The 18,933-nt window shown below is 45.2% G+C and overlaps 1 protein-coding gene and 2 long non-coding RNA genes across 4 annotated transcripts in view; all 3 read right to left on the reverse strand.

Annotated features, from left to right (window-relative positions):
• Positions 1–18,933, reverse strand: part of LOC115544457 (uncharacterized) — a 993,561-nt gene that overhangs the window by 305,955 nt on the left and 668,673 nt on the right. The window lies entirely within an intron of this gene.
• Positions 5,412–7,265, reverse strand: LOC115544508 (uncharacterized). The gene is made up of 4 exons (XR_003976888.1): positions 6,928–7,265; positions 6,435–6,561; positions 5,858–5,958; positions 5,412–5,745 (listed from the first exon to the last, which is right to left on the reverse strand). It is a non-coding gene; the product is annotated as an uncharacterized LOC115544508 (long non-coding RNA).
• Positions 9,059–12,751, reverse strand: LOC115544504 (uncharacterized). 2 transcript variants are annotated; one of them, XR_003976882.1, is made up of 6 exons: positions 11,342–12,751; positions 10,797–10,869; positions 10,654–10,720; positions 9,649–9,745; positions 9,406–9,478; positions 9,059–9,198 (listed from the first exon to the last, which is right to left on the reverse strand). It is a non-coding gene; the product is annotated as an uncharacterized LOC115544504 (long non-coding RNA). The 2 variants fall into 2 exon arrangements; XR_003976881.1 differs by having other exon boundaries at positions 9,649–10,312.

The following is an 18,933-nucleotide window of genomic DNA, read 5'->3' on the forward strand; positions in this document are numbered from 1 at the left end:
ACGCGTCATTTGACGCGATCGCCCGTTTCGCGGGCAAATCTTTTTATTGTTTCGATTAAACAATTAAATACAATACAAATATAAAGTAAAAACAAGTGTTATCGCTATCTATCATAATACAGATAGCGATCCGCGATCTGTATTATGCTATTTCGTCGTTTGGAAACATGTTTTCTGCATCGCGTCGTCTGTTGCCGGGCAGGTTGTCAGGATGTAAACAAACGATGACGTAGGCCGGTACAATTTTCGCCCCCGGTACAATTTTAACGTGACACAGCCACTAAATGCTGTTTAATGAGGGCAGGCTAAACAACATCACAATTGCTTGTACTTAAATTATACCTTATCTGTTTGAACTACATTTTTATATTTCATTTTTAGTTGCAGCCAAGTCCGTTTGGGGCCTGTTGGGTTGCACCTGTGCGCACAAACACACATATGGAATATAATTGTTGTATAAGTGGAACATTCAAGAGAAAACATTCTTTTTCTCAAATACTCTGACTCGGTCAGCTATATTTTTCCACGCGAGCTCCCGCTTTTTGGCTGCTGCCATAGTATTGCTTTTTAGTAAAAAGATATGCTCGCTTTCTGCATATGCAGTCATTAAGATTTGCAACTCCGCTGGGGAGAAGTAGGAGGATCGAGGCTTGTTAGTACTTGTTGCCATGGTGAATCATGTTATCTGTGTTCCATTGATGAGGGCTTTTTATATCCTCATGCACGAGCTTCACTCAGAGTTACCTTGACTCAGAGTTGATTGAACTAAGCGTTATCACCTGTTCTGAAACCGAAAATTCAGAGTTTTACAGCTCAGAGTTGGTCAACCTAGAGTTAAGGATTTAACTTAGAGTTTGTTGAACCTGCTTTCTGAAACGGGCCCCAGGTCTACCGTTGTGACAGGTTCATGGTGCTGAGATCAGCAGGACCGCAGCGCCCCCGTGTGGCCGCACGGTGAACCGCGGGTTGCTGACCGCAGTAGCCTTTGGGAGAATTATGAATGCGATAGTAGGAAAACAACGCCCTCACAAGTAAATGGCGTGTCATAACCGAAAGTACAGGACAGTAGTAAAAACAGACGCAAAACTATATAAAGATCAAAAACGTGTGAGCAAAAAACAACACAAGTCAAGGTTATTAAAGTAATGAAATAGAACTCAGTATCTCCGGTGATGTTCTCGAGGTGTGGGTGTGTCCGTAGCGCTGCGGGGCGGGGGGCGTTATCAACACAGTGATAGCCGACTGTTCTGGGAGCCGTAGAATGAACCGGCAAAACTGAAAGAGAAAGTAACCGAGTGACGCAGTAAACCCGCTCAGACCTGCTCCGCTCCTGGTTCCAGACAGACCAGGCAGGGGGCATTTTAGGCACGGTTTTCTATGAAGTACCATAACATTGTGTGGGAAATTGGCATATTGGCGCCCCCTCTGGCTGAAGGCGCACCGCTGAAAAGGTGCCGTGCACAGACGGACTGAAACTCCCACTGAAGTGGCGTAGGGTCATGATACCACCTCTCCTGGTCCCGGGTGAGGTCATCCTTCGGAGGCTGACACGATGCCGAGCAGCGCGGCGGTGCTAGGGTTAGGGTTAGGGTTAGGGTTGCATGTGTCATCATTATTTACTGTGTCCATACTTTATATTTCACTGACGATACCCGTCATGACCAGTAGATGGAGCCAGATCTCCTTAGATTCCTTCGTCTCCGACAAACTGCTCTAAAAGGTTGAGAATGATCGGGCCCAAGGCAGGGTACAGTCCACTTTCCAGAGAGATTGATAGAGCGACGTCCTTCTTCATTTGGATAGTTATTCCCATATCTGATTGGCTGATTTTTCATGAAAGTAGGCTATTTTATTTCATCAACCAAGTCCCTGATATAAAAGTACTGGGCCGGTGGAATGCAGACATCATCCTTGAGAAAGTCACAACGAATCTCTAACTAGATGATTATTCTGTCAACTGGACACCGCGATCACACAGTACTGGATTGGATTCTCCTGTCTCTCCCTTTACGAGGATAGGATTTGCAAGTCTCGTTTGTTTTTGTCCTCGCTTCGTGTATTTAGTGAACGATCATCTATAATCCATCTGTAAATACGGCATGCTTACGGAAGTCAATTCCCTTTAGAATTGACTTCCGAAGAATTAGAATTGTCTCTGCATGAGTAAAACATATTTTAGTACACCTGTGTATCAGGTGATTTGGCCGCTCCTGTCATCCCAAAATCAAATTGGTCATTACAATAATAACCTTGATTGCTGAGTAGCAATAGGAATCAGATCACAAACCAGGTCAATTTTGTTATAAATGACTTTTAGCCTCAGTGTTTTTAGTGAGTTGTGGGCCTAGAGGTAGTGTGCATTCTTTCAAACTATTATTTGATACAATTCTATTCACTTCTATCAGTCTTCTCGAGTCAATCCAATTAGTAGATCCCTTAATCACAGTCACAGCCTCAATCGCTACTCTACTCTACTGTCTGCATTCGATTAAATTCCATTCTATTCTACTCAGCACTCCTCTTCCCTAGAGTCCTGTACCGTAGACGTTCCTCTATCTCTGTGGTTTGTGTCTGTTTCTTTATATTTGACAGGAGGATGCTGTTGAAGTTGCGGGCGATCCTGCAGTATGGCTCTCACCCTCTCCACAACGCTGTGGTCAAACAGAGGAGCTCCTTCAGTGAGACTCATTGCTCCTAAATGCACCACTGAGTGCCACAGGAAGTCATTCCTGCCTGTGGCCTTTAAACTCTAGAACTCCTCCCTCTGATAATCTGACAAAGGACTGTTTAAAAGAAACAAGCTATCATTTTTTCATTCATTCACTCTTCATTTTCATTGCTTTTTGCACATAAAACAGAATGTTAATATTGTATTGTTAATTTGTGAATATAACCCACTAAGAGATGGCATGAACATTTCACTTTATGAGGTTTTCTAACGTTAATATGAGTTCCCCTAGCCTGCCTGTTGTCCCCCAGTAGCTAGGAATGGCGTTAGGTGTGAAAAGAGCACCAGGTATTCTGCTCCGCCTTTGAAATATGAAAGCTCAGACGCCCCGATTTAGAATGTGGCCCCATATGTCGTCCGAAGGGGCCAAGTTACCTCCCCTTCCTCTGCCTTAACCGCCCAGAGAATGTAGCCTATGGCGACACATTAGTGCCATAATTCACTAATGTGATAAAAGATGCATTCGGGCGTATTATATTATTCCACACGCGTAGATATTAACGGCGAGCGCGCAAATGATCTCTGCGCGCACGCAAATTACCTATGCGAACGCAAAACAGCCTCTCGCACGCGCAAATTACCTCAGCGCGCGCAAAACAGCCTCTCGCGAAAGATGTTTTTACGCTCGCTCGAATTTAATTTTGGCACTATGGGGGAGGGAACAAGGCAGGGCGGGCTTTCCTATGATTGGCCGTTTCTGAAACGCGATATTTGATTGACAGCCCTCCTCTCATTCAATTCTGAATTGTACAGTAAATGGCTGAAACGATAGTTACGTATTGTAACTCCAGATTCTATGAGTATAGGCGCAGCCTTTTAAGTGTCGGCCTCATTGTCCTTTAAATAGCTGAAGAAAAGCTGTTTATTGGGAGCAGAACGTCTGCCGGCGCCCGACTATATCTGCGAAATGCGGACGTCGTTGAGGCACGCCGCACGCGGACGTAATTGAGGCCCACACTGTTGGTGGTCGGGGATTACACATTTTTCAGTGCTACGGCTCACGCCTAGGGATAACCCAATAGAGATAGCCTTAAAAGGCTGCGCCTATACTCATAGAATCTAGAGTTACAATACGTAACTATCGTTTCAGCCATTTACTGTACAATTCAGACTTGAATGAGAGGAAGGCTGAGGAGGGCTGTCAATCAAATATCGCGCTTCAGAAACGGCCAATCATAGGAAAGCCCGCCCTGCCTTGGTTCCCTCCCCCATAGTGCCAAAATTAAATTTGAGCGAGCGTAAAAACATCTTTCGAGAGAGACTGTTACGCGCGCGAGGCTGATTTGCGCGCGCTGAGGTGATTTGCGCGCGCTGAGGTGATTTGCGCGCGCTGAGGTGATTTGCGCGCGCTGAGGTAATTTGCGCGCGCAAAGGTAATTTGCGCGCACGCAGAGATCATTTGCGCGCTCGCAGTTAATATCTACGCATGTGGAAAAATATAATACGCCCGAATGTATCTTTTATCACATTAGTGAATTATGGCACTTATGTGTCGCCATAGTAGCCCACCAATCAGACAATGAGCTACGACCGTGCGAGCGCCACGTGTGTGTGTGTGTGTGTGTGATTACACACTGTAACGCAAGTGTTGTACACTTCTTTATTTGGTTAACCGTTCCGCTGTTGGTGTTGTGGCGCGTAACCCGTCGGTTCTCTGACGTCTCTGGTCTTTCCACCATGAGACTTGTAGTGGGGGTTATCTCATCCCTGGTTGAGAAGGAATTGGGGGAAAGGAACTTTGGCTTTGACTCCCTCAAGTGCATGAACCGCGACGTGGAGAAAGGGATCGTCTCCCCCGGAGCCCCGCTGCCCGCTGCCGAGGCGCTGGTGCCTCGGCAGCCGGCAGCGGGGCTCCGGGGGAGACGATCCCTTTCTCCTCCACGTCGCGGCTCAGTCTACTTCAGATTGATGTGGAAGTGGAAGAACCAGAGACGATTGTCTCCCGCCGGAGCCCCGCTGCCGAGGCGTTGGTGCCTCTGCGTAGGGACTGTACGATTAGGATCTTCAACATTAAGCCTCGTAGCAATAGGATACATACTGTATCACCTTACATCTCTCATGGATTACAGTCATTTTTAAACTAATTTAATTATATATCTTATACTTCACCTACATCGTAGTCGCTTAAATAAGACTAATTGAATGAGAAAAGTAAACATAGTGGGAGCGGTAGGAAGGTTAGGAGGGTTAAGGTAGCGTGGAGTTTAGGGAGAGAGGGGAGGTTAAGGTTAGGGTAGAGGGGGGGGTTAAGGTGAGGGTAGAGGGAGGTTAAGGTAGAGGGGAGGTTAAGGTGAGGGTAGAGGGAGGTTAAGGTGAGGGTAGAGGGAGGTTAAGGTAGAGGTGAGGGGAGGTTAAGGTGAGGGTAGAGGGATGTTAAGGTAGAAGTGAGGGGAGGTTAAGGTGAGGGTAGAGGGAGGTTAAGGTAGAGGTGAGGGGAGGTTAAGGTGAGGGTAGAGGGAGGTTAAGGTAGAAGTGAGGGGAGTTTAAGGTGAGGGAAGGGGCAGTTTAAGATGAGGGCAGGTTAAAGTAGAGAAGAGGGTAGGGAGGAGTTTAGGGTGAAGGGAGAAGGGAGGCTAAGGTAAGGGTAGATGGGGGACGTTAAGGTGAGGCTAAGGTGAGAGCAGTGGGGAGGTTGCGGTGAGAGAAAATTGTTTAATGGTAATAAAACCCCTACACAAACATGCAGAATTATAACAGAATTTATTTCATAAACACTTATTATACATTGTATGTGTATGTGAGTGTTTGCACATTGAAACATTTTGCCAAAGCGTTAGAGCAGTTCATCGTAAACCAGCCAGGACTCAACCATCTCTCCCTAACTCTGTCCCTAACACTGAACCCTAACTCCTTGAAGGACAAGGAACACTCCCACTGCGGGAAGGAAGGAACCCCTGGTGGAACACGTTAGCATCCCAACGTGCAGCAGATGGTGACAAAGTCACGTTGTGTGAGTGTAGCAGATGAATCCTCAGGCCAGCGATGATAAGCTGTGATGAGGCACCGTTTGTTGGTCACTGAAATGTTGCCAGAGAAGAAAATGCAGTGTCACGTTAAACAGGTCATTACAACAGTAGTTAATCAACACAATATCCTAGCTCGTGTAATCTTCAGCAGAGGACTACTGACCTGAAGGGCTTCAGCTGGTTAGAGATGCAGGTGTGAAGCAGCTCAGTGTGAAACAGCTCAGGTGTGTCCTTCCCAGACTGAACACAGCTCTTCAACCGCTCCTTGCAGAAATAGATGACATGGATCACTGTCACTATTCAAAATGAGACAACATTCAGTTATTTAGCAGACCCTCATCCAAAGAGACTTGTGATGACATGCATTCTGATGCATGTGATTACGTGTATTCTGCCTTGGGGTTGGAGCCCAGTGCCATCTGATGGAGAGCCCAACACCCCATCCTGCCCAGTATCAGCACCACCAGTACCATCTGATGGAGAGCCCAATACCCCATCCTGCCCAGTATCAGCACCACCAGTACCATCTGATGGAGAGCCCAACGTCCCATCCTGCCCAGTATCAGCACCACCAGTACCATCTGATGGAGAGCCCAACACCCCATCCTGCCCAGTATCAGCATCACCAGTACCATCTGATGGAGAGCCCAACACCCCATCCTGCCCAGTATCAGCACCACCAGTACCATCTGATGGGTAGCCCAACACCCCATCCTGCCCAGTATCAGCACCATCAGTACCTGATTCCCCTTCAGGATGCACAGGCTTCCGCTCTCTCTCCTCCATGGTCATCCCTGTAGAGCCGGGTGTCACTCGCCCCACCAGTAGGCAGGTCCTCCAGCCGTCAGTCCCCCTCCTCGTGGAAGTCTGGGCGTAACAAACAGCGGTAGTTTGACCTCAAAGTCTGGCAACCGTCACAGTGGTAGTTCTTCTGCTCTGGTAACATGCATCAGCAGCTGGTGATAGCAGTGGTTTGATGGTCTGGTAGGTAGCACAGCACTGGTTTGTGCGGTCTGGTATCAGTGGTAGTTTAATGGTCTGGTAACAGAGCACTGGTTTGTGGGGTCTGTATCAGTGGTAGTTTGATGGTCTGGTAACAGCGCACTGGTTTGTGGGGTCTGTATCAGTGGTAGTTTGATGGTCTGCTAACAGAGCACTGGTATGGGCAGTCTGGTATCCATGGTAGTTTGATGGAATGTCTGGGAGTAAACTACACAGTTTATGCCAACTTACTAGTAATACTTGGCAGGTAGCCTCATGGTGTTCCTCCAGATGCACGGCTCCTCCTTCAGGTCTCGGGGTTCCTGGTCCGGTGAACGCCACTAGCTGAGCCATGGGGGGTGGGCTTCATTCTTTGGAAGGCATTCTGAACTGTAGTGCTGGATGGAGTGTACAAGATGAATAGAGATTTATTTTCCTATTTGAAACATGCCCCAACATAGATACTCTGGAAATCATTGTGTAGGACCAAGCATCTTCAGTTATTTGTAACTCAGGAATCTAAAAGTGTGAATTGAAGAGTGCACTTCTGGTTGTCACATGAGGAGATTATGAGAATTCAATGTAGACCAACAGCTGTCATTTACCTCCCAAAGACCTCACGTAGTCCAATTGTTGTCCTCCAAGGGGATCCTGGTGGGTCCTCTGCAGCCTTCACATCTAGAAGAGAAATGACTAAGAGTCTAAATTAAAATATAAACCCAGGGACTTTTCTCAAATTAATTTTGGTCAAAAGGATGGCTGAAGAGACAGCTGTAGGAGAGGTTAAGTGGCTCGTTTAGCAGCAGTAGTAGTACTCTATGGTGCGTTGAGGTGAGTGTGATAATCACCTCAGAGACGGGTGTCTTTAGCCCAACGAGGGATGTCCTTCCCAGCAGGTCCTCCAGCACTGCTCCCCACTAGCTGCCCTCCACCACGGGTCCTATTCTGGACAACAAACAGGTGGTTTCACCTCCATGTCTGGTGACAAACAGGTGGTTTCACCTCCATGTCTGGTAACAAACAGGTGGTTTCACCTCCATGTCTGGTGACAAACAGGTGGTTTCACCTCCATGTCTGGTGACAAACAGGTGGTTTCACCTCTATGTCTGGTGACCAACAGGTGGTTTCACCTCAATGTCTGGTTACAACAGTGGTAGCTCGTCTAACATCTGGTAACAAACACCCTTGCACTTGTAAAGCTGTAACAAATATCAAACTCTTAAGGTTACATTTCAACTTATTGAGTAATGTATAAACTATAGTGGCAGGAGCAGCAATAGGGGCAAAAACAGCCAACTACTCGGATGACCCAAGATATTATCTCAAATCACAGCTTGGGCAAAATTTCACAGAATGAAAATCAGAACTACTACCACTAAGAAAAAACAAAAAACTAAGAACTAAAATAATGCCTGGCCTTAGGCGTTTGAGAACAGCTTCGTGGTCAGCCTCGGTCCCTCCTGGCGCCCCACGCCTCGCCCAGGAAGTCCTGTGAAGTCAGACAGCATCATTATAAACACGTTCTGCCGTCTGGTTTCATACAGGATGTACATGTGATTCAATTTCGGAAGACAACGTGCTCCAACTAAATAGCTGTGCTATAACTTCCTAGCTTTATTTATTAACTAGAGACACACAGGTTGGCCGTCTTAAGAAAGACGAACGTCCACACACTGAAGGTACTGAACCAATCACAATCAAGCATATTCCCCAATATAAATCCTTGTAACTCAATTATAATTAAAATGGATGCAAAATGGACACATCAGAACAAATATATTCCATAGTATCACAACAGCAAGTTAAATGACCCAATCAAACGCCACTTACACTGGTGAGCCTGGCTCCCCGTCCTCCACGTCTCCAGCCGTCCTGACCACCCTGTAGAGCTCACTTTGGGAAGGTCATAATGTTATAGATGGGTTCATACGGTGGCATCAATGTGAAACCCTCCATACCAAAAGTTTGATGGTCTGGTAACAGAGCACTTGTTTGTGGGGTCTGTATCAGTGGTAGTTTGAGGGTCTGGTAACAGAGCACTGGTTTGTGGGGTCTGGTATCAGTGGTAGTTTGATGGTCTGGTAACAGAGCACTGGTTTGTGGGGTCTGTATCAGTGGTAGTTTGAGGGTCTGGTAACAGAGCACTGGTTTGTGGGGTCTGGTATCAGTGGTAGTTTGATGGTCTGGTAACAGAGCACTGGTTTGTGGGGTCTGTATCAGTGGTAGTTTGATGGTCTGTAACAGAGCACTGGTTTGTGGGGTCTGTATCAGTGGTAGTTTGATGGTCTGGTAACAGAGCACTGGTATGGGCAGTCTGGTATCCGTGGTAGTTTGATGGAATGTCTGGGAGTAAACTACACAGTTTATGCCAACTTACGAGAAATACTTGGCGGGTAGCCTCATGGTGTTCCTCCAGATGCACGGCTCCTCCTTCAGGTCTCGGGGTTCCTGGTCCGGTGAACGCCACTAGCTGAGCCATGGGGGGTGGGCTTCATTCTTTGGAAGGCATTCAGAACTGTAGTGCTGGATGGAGTGTACAAGATGAATAGAGATTTATTTTCCTCTTTGAAACCTGCCCCCAACATAGATACTCTGGAAATCATCGTGTAGGACCAAGCATCTTCAGTTATTTGTAACTAAAGGAATCTAAAAGTGAATTCAAGAGTGCACTTCTGGTTGTCACATGACGAGATTATGAGCATTCACTGTTGACCAACAGCTGTCATTTACCTTCCAAAGACCTCACGTAGTCCAATGGTTGTCCTCCAAGGGGATCCTGGTGGGTCCTCTGCAGCCTTCACATCTAGAAGAGAAATGACTAAGAGGCTCAATTAAAATATAAACCCAGGGACTGTTCTCTAATTAATTTTGGTCAAAAGGATGGCTGAAGAGACAGCTGTAGGAGAGGTTAAGTGGCTCGTTTAGCAGCAATAGTAGTACTCTTTAGTGCGTTGAGGTGAGTGTGATAATCACCTCAGAGACGGGTGTCTTTACCCCAACGAGGGATGTCCTTCCCAGCAGGTCCTCCAGCACTGCTCCCCACTAGCTGCCCTCCACCACGGGTCCTATTCTGGACAACAAACAGGTGGTTTCACCTCCATGTCTGGTAACAAACAGGTGGTTTCACCTCCATGTCTGGTAACAAACAGGTGGTTTCACCTCCATGTCTGGTGACAAACAGGTGGTTTCACCTCCAAGTCTGGTAACAAACAGGTGGTTCCACCTCAATGTCTGGTAACAAAGAGGTGGTTTCACCTCCATGTCTGGTGACAAACAGGTGGTTTCACCTCCATGTCTAGTAACAACTGTGGTAGCTCGTCTAACATCTGGTAACAAACACCCTTGCACTTGTAAAGCGGTAACAAATATCAAACTCTTATGTTTACATTTAAACTTATTGAGTAATGTATAAACTATAGTAGCATGAGCAGCAATAGGGGCAAAAACAGCCAACTACTCGGATGACCCAAGATATTATCTCAAATCACAGCTTTGGCAAAATGTCACAATGAAAATCAGAACTACTACTATTAAGAAAAAACAAAAAACTAAAATATTGCCTGGCCTTGGGCGTTTCAGAGCAGCTGGGTGGTCAGCCTCGGTCCCTCCTGGCGCCCCACGCCTCGCCCAGGACGTCCTGTGAAGTCAGACAGCATCTTTATAACCACGTTCTGCCGTCTTGTTTCATACAGGATGTACATGTGATTCAATCTCGGAAGACAACGTGCTATAACTAAATAGCTGTGCTGTAACTTCCTAGCTTTATTTATTAACTAGAGACACACAGGTTGGCCGTCTTAAGAAAGACGAACGTCCACACACTGAAGGTACTGAACCAATCACAATCAAGCATATTCCCCGATATAAATCCTTGTAACTCAATTATAATTAAAATGGATGCAACATTGACGCATCAGAACAAATATATTCCATAGTATCACAACAGCAAGTTAAATGACCCAATCAAACGCCACTTACACTGGTGAGCCTGGCTCCCCGCCCGCCCTCCACGTCTACAGCCGTCCTGACCACCCTGCAGAGCTCACTTTGGGAAGGTCATAATGTTATAGATGGGTTAATACGGTGGCATCAATGTGAAACCCTCCATACCAAAAGCTTACCTGTGCGGTTGGATCAACATCTTGTGCATCACACAGGTTCAAGAAAGCAAGTACTGGAGCTGCGCCTCCCACACTGTTGACACAACATTCATCAGATTAAAAACAAGACATCACAACGGCAATAACATCACACTGGGATCACATGGTAACAACCACTACAAACAGGAGGTGATGCAGCTACTTTTAAATGCTACTCTTGTGCTACAATTACCATATTTGACCAGCTGTACCATTTGATTTGTGCAAATGACAACATTGAGCAACTCCTTTTACTTCTGAAGTCTAGTAGAGGCCACAACAACTACAGAAAGTTATTCAGCCCAAGCCCTGAAACTGAAAGTGCCCTTACCTAACAGTTAAAATGCCCTAACCTAACCGTTAAAGTGCCCTTACCCAACCGTTACAGGGCCCTTAGCTAACCGTTACAGTGCCCTTACCCAACCGTTACAGGGCCCTTAGCTAACCGTTACAGTGCCCTTACCCAACCGTTACAGTGCCCTTACCCAACCGTCAGTGCCCTTAGCTAACCGTTAAAGTGCCCTTACCTAACCATTATGGACTTCTTAGACCAGTGGTGACAGCAGGGAGGTGTGGAGGCAGACACCTGGGGACACAAAATACAGTTACAAGTTCAGCTCGGTACAGTTATCTAGTCCATATTACTGTATAAGCATGTGGGACATGGTTCCGTGATTTTAGCTGCTGATTAATTTCATAAGGTTACCTAACTATTCACCACAAAAAAATAATAAAAAAGTAATTCCATGCATTTTGGTAGAGTTTAACTGAAACTTACAGCCCAGATATTTACCTCACTAGCAGTATCAATAGTTAATTTAATAGTAAAATTATACTTTGCCACATTCAGCTGCTGGGACGATCGTACTCCGTAGTATGAAAATGCCAAATTGTCTCCGATCTTATTCGCGACTCAAAAATGTGCGGGCAAGAATGTAGTTCGGTATGCAGTGAGAGTCAGTTGACTTAAGTACAGCGCAGTTAGCCAAGACGTAGGTAAAATTTGGAGATAAACGCACAACAATTCAGAAACTAATGTTATGTTTTAGAATTATGTCTTACCTAAAGCACAAGACAAATTTGCCAGATGGTTACCGGTGGAAATCGGGTACTGCCAGTACTCAATAGTGTAAACACATTAGTGATGAGGTTACGCAAATGCCAATCCTGATCGTACTGAAAGTGACCCAATAGGGTACCCTCGTTAGTGATGAGGTTACGCAAATGCCAATCCTACTCGTACTGCCAGATGACCCAATAGTGTACACTCATTAGTGATGAATGATATTCCAACTGGAATACCAACACTAAAACCTAACCAGCAATAAGTAACGTAACCAGCACCTCACCTTGAGCTGAACGAGGATGAAGAACTTGGGGTCCATCGTCTCATCTCACAATACAGCCAACAGACTTACCTTGAGTCGATCTAGTAGTTTGTTGCTGTTGGTTTATGTACAGAACTAGTAATTTTAACTACACAGTTCCCCCCATCTAACAAATTGACTAACAATAAACAAGGCTTAGAACTGTACAATAAACGTATAACCATCATGTTGGGTAACCACAGTTAACCCGAATATCTCTGACATCCCTTATCTCAGACCACTTTTGTAAATTATCTAGATATTTACAGGTATAAAGTGTATTTCTTAGAGAAACAACGTGCTAAAATAAACCATTAATCTCCCCTCCCCTTAACAGAGCTACAGACTTGAGATGCTCTTACACCTTTTGTCCATTTCCTTGCTACTCTCCAAACGTTGCATTCACATTGCATGATTGTTGCCTTACTGATCTGGGTGTGGTCTTGGTGACCAGAGATGCATGGTAGGATAATATGCCGTCTGAAGACCACAGTTCTGTAGATGTACCCCCTCAGAAGAAACCAAGTGTTCAAAGGCTGTCGTAACACCAGTTACACAAACTGGAACATCCTTCAGGACCGCGACAGGGTCTCCCCAAAGAGAGACACCAAGGGTAGGATGGGAGGGCTCCAACAGTTAGCGAGTGGAATACAACCTAGCTCCTACTTGAGAGAACCATGGAGCAGATTTCAATGTTCCTCTTCATACATCTTGAAGCCCCAGTGAACGTTTCTTTACCTCCTCCTCTGGAGAGCAGCATAACTGCAGCTTGAAGAGGACCATGGTTGGGATGTTTCCAAGGTTGGTTTCTGAATCAAGTGGACCTATAAATTATACCTCGGCCTGAGCTAGGCTTTCATCACAGCACAGAAGTCTTCATCCAGAGGGCCCGCCAGCCATCGTCCTCCAGGGTTAGGAAGGGCAGCCACGTCGCCGACTCTCATGCTTAAGTAACCATTTCCAAAGATCTTTTGGTACATTTCAAAACTTCTGTCCATCCGGAGGCCATCATCCATTGTTTCAGGCATCCATTGCTCCTTCCCATCGTAGACCTTGTTTGTCGTGACGATCTGAACCTGTTGGCGTTAAATCAGTCAGTGCCTGTACCACTCACTTTGTTTCCGTGGTGATTTGGTCGGGCTGAACTCATCCAGAAACGTAGCTGAAAAGTCAAAACATATAATGGGCCTCCACCTAAAGCAACAGTTTAAATCTTGAGGGGACCAGAACCCTGGCCACGCTCACACATGTAGAACCCCATGCCGGTTAAAAGCTGACCAGGCTCACATGTAGAACCATTTGCAATGTTAAAAGCTGACCACTCACATGAACCATTTGCCAGGTTAAAATCTGACCACTCACACGAACCATTTGCCAGGTTAAAAGCTGACCACTCACACGAACCATTTGCCAGGTTAAAAGCTGACCACTCACACGAACCATTTGCCAGGTTAAAAGCTGACCACTCACACGAACCATTTACCAGGTTAAAAGCTGACCACTCACACAAAGAACCATTTGCCAGGTTAAAAGCTGACCACTCACACAAAGAACCATTTGCCAGGTTAAAAGCTGACCACTCACACAAAGAACCATTTGCCAGGTTAAAAGCTGACCACTCACACAAAGAACCATTTGCCAGGTTAAAAGCTGACCACTCACACAAACCATTTGCCAGGTTAAAAGCTGACCACTCACACAAACCATTTGCCAGGTTAAAAGCTGACCACACAAACCATTTGCCAGGTTAAAAGCTGACCACTCACACAAACCATTTGCCAGGTTAACTTAAAATCTGACCACTCACACAAACCATTTGCCAGGTTAAAAGCTGACCAATCACACGAAGAACCATTTGTCAGGTTAAAAGCTGACCACTCACACCATTTGCCAGGTTAAAAGCTGATCACTCACACGAACCATTAGCCAGTTTAAAAGCTGACCACTCACACGAACCATTTGCCAGTTTATAAGCTGACCACTCACACGAACCATTTGCCAGGTTAAAAGCTGACCACTCACACAAACCATTTGCCAGGTTAATCGCTGACCACTTACACATAGAACCATTTGCCAGGTTAAAAGCTGACCACTCACGCAAACCATTTGCCAGGTTAAAAGCTGACCACTCACCCGAACCATTTGCCAGGTTAAAAGCTGACCACTCACACAGAATCATTTGCCAGGTTAAAAGCTGACCAAACAACCGAACCATTTGCCAGGTTAAAAGCTGACCACTCACACAAACCATTTGCCAGGTTAAAAGCTGACCACTCACACGAAGAACCATTTGCCAGGTTAAAAGCTGACCACTCACACGAAGAACCATTTGCCAGGTTAAAAGCTGGCCACTCACATGAACCATTTACCAGGTTAAAAGCTGACCAATCACACGAAGAACCATTTGCCAGGTTAAAAGCTGACCATCACATGAACCATTTGCCAGGTTAAAAGCTGACCACGCGCACATGAAGAACCATTTGCATGTTAAAATCTGACATAGGAACCCCATGCATGGTCAAACTCTGACCAGGCGCACACATGTATGTAAGAAATACAAATTTCAGACTTCATTAACAAGTAGTATAGACAAACTATTGTTACATTTAGGACATTTGGCATTCAAAATAGTTCTGGTTAGGTGTCCTCCAGGAAATCTCTGCACTACACAAGGAGCAGCCGGAAATCAAACTAGCAACCTTCCGGTTACAAGTCAACCCGCACTACCTCTGAGCCAAGCCGTACCCGTTATCATACTCATCGTTAAATATTGTTCAGTACTGTCCGCAGTGATGCTCAAATTCAAATGGTGCCGCTTAATGAGCCCGAGGACGGGGCCAGGATTTGATGGAAGGGGTGAGGTAGGTGGTCTGTTGAGAAGGCCCACCCAGTGGAGGGGTGGTGGGTCTTGAACAGCAGGATCCTCTTCATCCCATCTGAGCAGCAGGCCGATGAGCCCTCTGCTGGCTCAGATGCAAGTCTTTCTCAGGGCTGTACTGCAGAGTAATGGGCGAGGCCAGCTGGGCCTGGAAGATGGTCCCCTCATATCAGAAACCAACCTGGAAAGACCCCAACATGGACCCATTCTGAGCTGCGATTGTGCTCTCCTCCAGCTGTGGAGGTAGAGAAACCGTCGCTACGGCTTCAAGATGTATGGAGGAGAACGTTGAAATGTGCTCCATGGTTCTCAGGTGCAGGAACCAGGCTGTGTTCTAGTTGCTGAGAGGAGGAGCCCTCACGTCTTGCCCTATGCGTTTCTCCTCAGGGGAGTCCCGTCACCATATTGATAGACATTCCCCTTCACGTAACCGACGTTACGACGGCCTCTTAAACACTTGGTTTCCCCTGAGAGGGCACGTCTACAGAACTGTAGACTTCAGACAGCACAGTACCCTAGCATGCATCTCTGATCGCTCAGACCAGACCCCCATCAGTAAGACAACACACACGTAAAGTGATGCAAGGTTCAGGGAAGTAGTGGCGAAGTGGGCAGAAGAAAGTCTGAACACAACCCTGTAGTATGTTATAGCTTTACCCATAGAGATCCAACTAGTGGTACACCATTCACTTTGAACCTATACTGCACTACTTTAAGTTTTAACTATATCAATCTTCACCCATCGACCCTGACCAACCAGACCAAACAGGGGGCCAAAATGATGCCCCAAAAAGGAAAGATCTGGACTTACAGTTCGCAGTTTCTTCTTCATGGTTCAATTGGGATACTCACAGAATCTGTTTATTCTTCTTGACCTGTGAAGGAGTAAGACGAGCCGATCAGTTTCAGAGTACAAATTAACGACTGAACACAGTAGCAACATTGCTTCATGTTCATTTAAACTATTCAATCGTTCCTCTTTGGCAACCATCTAATCCCACATTTCTAGAGTCACCTACTCAAGTTAAAAAAAACCTGTTCATCATTAGGCTTTTGATATTTTCAATCAACTGTTACCATGGAAGTCAGTGGGCTTCAATCTTCAAACGTATTCTAGTTAAACGTAGAAATGTCATTAAAACTTGAAACAAATATTTGTTTACTTAACCAACCCTTAAACAAAAATCCCAAAACAACCACTGATACAACCATTAAGGGTTCAATTAATACATGACTAGACCAACGCATTGACTCTAAACCTCTTAAATCAGCCGCACAACCAACATGAACACCAACATCCACTCACGACACCCTAATGGTCCAATATCCTTGAGGAAACACATTTAAAACAGTTCACCTCCAATTACATCCAAAATTATTAAACATATCAAGTCGGCCTCGTAGATAATAAACTACTCACAGCTGCTCCAGATCTTGCGGTCCGTTTTACTTCGAAAAGTGTTCGTGACCTCGGGGTAAGACGAAAAGTGAAAAGTGTTCGTGACCTCGGGGTTCACCTGGAGAACAGAAGAACAAAACTATCATCAGTCACTCATAACCGGTAACCGGAAGATTCCCATCACGTTGTGGTTCAAGGTCTTAACCATTATTAAGATTACCGTACACTGATCTAATAGACATTTGACTGATAACGGTTGTGGAAACCAACATATGATTTATGATAATCTACTGAACGAGACTCAGCAGCAGATGGATCAACGCAAACAGCGCGAGCCGCCACAGGTGACCTCAGTGAAGACGAAGAGGGGCCCTCATTTAATTAGTGCATCATCCAATTAGAATGAGAGTCAGGTAGAAAGCTAGATATATTCTATCCCATTTAACTGCAAAGATTGCTCTTCAACAATCCACAAAGCCAAGTGAATAGCTTCTAAGCGACTTATTTTGTTCACATTCAAGTCAATTCAGTTATGTCGCTCTACCGTCTATCTAGAGAGAAGAATTGTACACCGTCATTTTCCCACACACGTTTAAATGACCATATGTCCCGCACAAAGCGGGACATATGGTCACCCTACGCCGAAGGGTACTGTTACCCGTCTGTGACAGAAGCTAAAGTGCCCTTGCCAACAGTCGGAATTTGAAGTGAGACTGTTGGTCTGACAGTTTATCCCCCCCAGTGTCTGACAGTTTATCCCCAAGTGTCAATTCAGTTATGTCGCTCTACCGTCTATCTAGAGAGAAGAATTGTACGCCGTCATTTTCCCACACAAGTTTACACTCTTATGATGGAGGCCATTTTAAAGTTTGACTGAGGTCTCGTGCTTCCACGAGTCGAGTTTCTGCCTTTAATAGGTCCATGGTTTCTGGCGAGTCAGACTGGGGCGTGTTCCAATACTAACAGAATTCCTTCAAACATACAATAATTTCAATGCAAACAGGTATCCAAATCAATAAGACAATATAGGTCATAAAAACATTATTTGCAATAAACTGTTTGAGGAATAGAAGACATAATATTTAGATTAAAATACTAAATCAAAAATCCTTAAAAAAAGGGAAAAACCCAAACAATACAACCAAGGGTTCAATTAAAGTGTGACTTTGCCAAGGTATCAGACACAACAGACCCATATCTACAAGGAAACACTCATTTAAAACAGTTCAACTCCAATTACATCCAGAACTAACATTATTAAACATATCAGGTCGGCTTCGTGGATAATACACTACTCACAACTGCTCCAGATCTTGTGGTCCGTTTTACTTCGAAAAGTGTTCGTGACCTCGCGGTTCATCTGGAGAACAGAAGAACAGACCCATCATCAATCAGTCATAACCGTTAACCGGAACATTCACACCACGCTATGATTCAACTTCTTAACCATTATTAAGATTACCGTATATTGAGACATTAGTGATAAACGGTTCGGGAGATGTTTCGTTTTTTTGAAGAAAGTAACGCGACGCAGCAACGGATAGATCGATCACTGCAAACAGAGCGCGAGTCGCGACAGGTGACCTGATTACCGCGAGACGAACAGGGGCGTGTTCAGGGTTGCTGAAGCTTTACGTGATGATGACATTATTATTACAAAACATTGATCTATAATATCTATGTGCAATGTGTGTTTATTACTGAAAAATTACATGAACATTTTGAAAAAAAATTGACAAGTAGATTCAGCTGTTGGCTTCCACCAAATCAGGTCAGAACGGCATGCAGCACGGGACGGAGGAAAGCACGACTAGGGCTGAGGAAATGCAGCTACAATAAAGAATGGGAATTTATCTATCCCTGGGTGAAACCAGTGCAAGGCAATTCTGGTAATGCTTTGTGTGAAGATCGCTTGAGTCATTTTTCCATTTCACACGGAGGTGAATACTTCGTGAAACGACACAGACAATGCGGGAGTCAGAAAAAACGTTATTATTGTGGCGACTCCTCCGGGGTCGCGCAGGGGATCCTGGGAATTGGGGTTGACAGTTGAAAAGGGGGCTTTTGTCAACTTGTTTTGTTGTTAGGTTAAGTGGGGTTAATGGGTTCGGGGTTGCGTGTAGTTGTGTGTTGTTTAATGTTAACATGTGTGTGTATCGTTGCCGCCACCATCACTGACTATGACATGTTTGTTCTTTGGATGTGCTGTTTTCCTTTTACTTTGGTGGTGCGTCAAATAAAGGCAACTCTCGTAGTCGTGCGGTGCGATTTACTTTCATAGATGACAGCAATTTAACTATCTTCACATTTCTATCATTGGAATGATAATAATTAATAATATAATTATTATATTTCATTATAATATATTTATCCCCCTACCATTCACAGAGCGAAGATTATGACGACAACGTCTCAATTTGCGGGACGTGTACAATGTAATATAAATGCGGGACTGTCCCGCACAAAGCGGGACAT

Source organism: Gadus morhua, chromosome 5 (genome assembly GCF_902167405.1).
Source record: "Gadus morhua chromosome 5, gadMor3.0, whole genome shotgun sequence".
NCBI lineage: Eukaryota > Metazoa > Chordata > Actinopteri > Gadiformes > Gadidae > Gadus > Gadus morhua.